Raw genomic sequence first — 1471 nt, 5'->3', positions numbered from 1 at the left:
GGCCAGCCTGGTCTACAGAGTGTGTTCCAGGATAGCCAGGGCTATACAGAGAAATCCTGTCGTGGAAAACAAACAAAAATGTACAAGGAATGTATAAATGATCAATATAACAAACTCATCAAAACTTCTAGAAAACACAAAGAAAAAAAAATCACAGAGAAATGAGCACATAGGATAATTGGGAATAATTGGAATAGGGATCTGAAGAGGATCAGAAGACGTGGAAACGGCTGAGTAATGTGTGTGTGTGTATATATATATATATACATATATATATATATGTATGTATTTATATACATATTTATATAGGACCGTGAGGGAGATGAAAATTAATACTAGTTCGAGATTTTATCTTATTTTAATCACATGGCTAAGTCACCAATGCTGGTGTGGATGGATGTAGGGGATGGAAACCCTCATGTAAGTTGTCCATGGGAGGATATAAGCTGGTGTGGCCACTGTATTTATTTGTACAACTCTCATATCTCAGAGAAATTACATTTATCAGTAACTCTCCTATCTCAGAGAAATTTTCTTGTGCAATGATACAGAAACTCACAACTGGTCAAAGACTAGAGAGTAAGGATTAACAAAGTGCTCAAAAACCGGGCTGTCTACATTGTACCCTCTTCTCCTTTCCTTCCTCCCTCTTCCCTCCTTCCTTTCCTCCCTCCAGGGCTCAGGGACGATCACAGAAATAGGGAATAGAGAGATTGTAAGAACCAGCGATTGGGAAGGGCCAGAGCAAAATATTATCTTCTTGACACGACAAGACCAGTGCACTCATGAATTCACAACAGCTGTGGCCTCCAGCATGAAATCTGCCCAAAATCAAGAACTGCACCCTGACTAACCCATCCTGGGAACATTGACAGTTGATGACATCTAGAAAAGAGAGTTATTCCTCCTTAAGGATGTGGCTCTTGGTAGGTCAACCACACTCCAGTGGATGCCCCCACACTCATGAACATATGACAGCAGTTTATTCAAATAGGACATGAACTTTGTGGGTTTTGGGAGTGACTGTGGGGATGGATCTGGGATAAGCGAGGGAAGGGTAGGGGGTGACTAGGATCCAGATACATTATATGGATGTCTGAAATTCTTAAAAAAATATTATAACTTTTGAAAACCATAAAAAAAAGCTGGGCAGGGGTGTCTCACACCTTTGATCCCAGCTCTTGGGAAGCAGAGGCAGGCAGATTTCTGAGTTTGAGGCCAGCCTGCCCTAGAGTGAGTTCCAGAACAGCCAGGGCTACACAGAGAAACCCTGTCTCAAAAATCAAAACAAAATAAAACCAAACTAAACCAAACCAAACCAAAATAAAACAAAATATAAAGCCCCAAACAAAGCCAAAACTGAAACAACCAAAAATACAATAAATAAGAAAATCTAGAAGAACAAAAGTCAGAAAGCCAAAACTGGCACAAAATTCCACCAAATGTTGTTAAACATAATAAAAACAAAAGA

This window comes from Mus caroli, unplaced genomic scaffold, assembly GCF_900094665.2.
Source record: "Mus caroli unplaced genomic scaffold, CAROLI_EIJ_v1.1 scaffold_22135_1, whole genome shotgun sequence".
NCBI classification, from domain to species: Eukaryota; Metazoa; Chordata; class Mammalia; order Rodentia; family Muridae; genus Mus; species Mus caroli.
The sequence above is the reverse complement of the archived record's forward strand: the minus strand, read 5'-3'. Positions refer to the sequence as shown.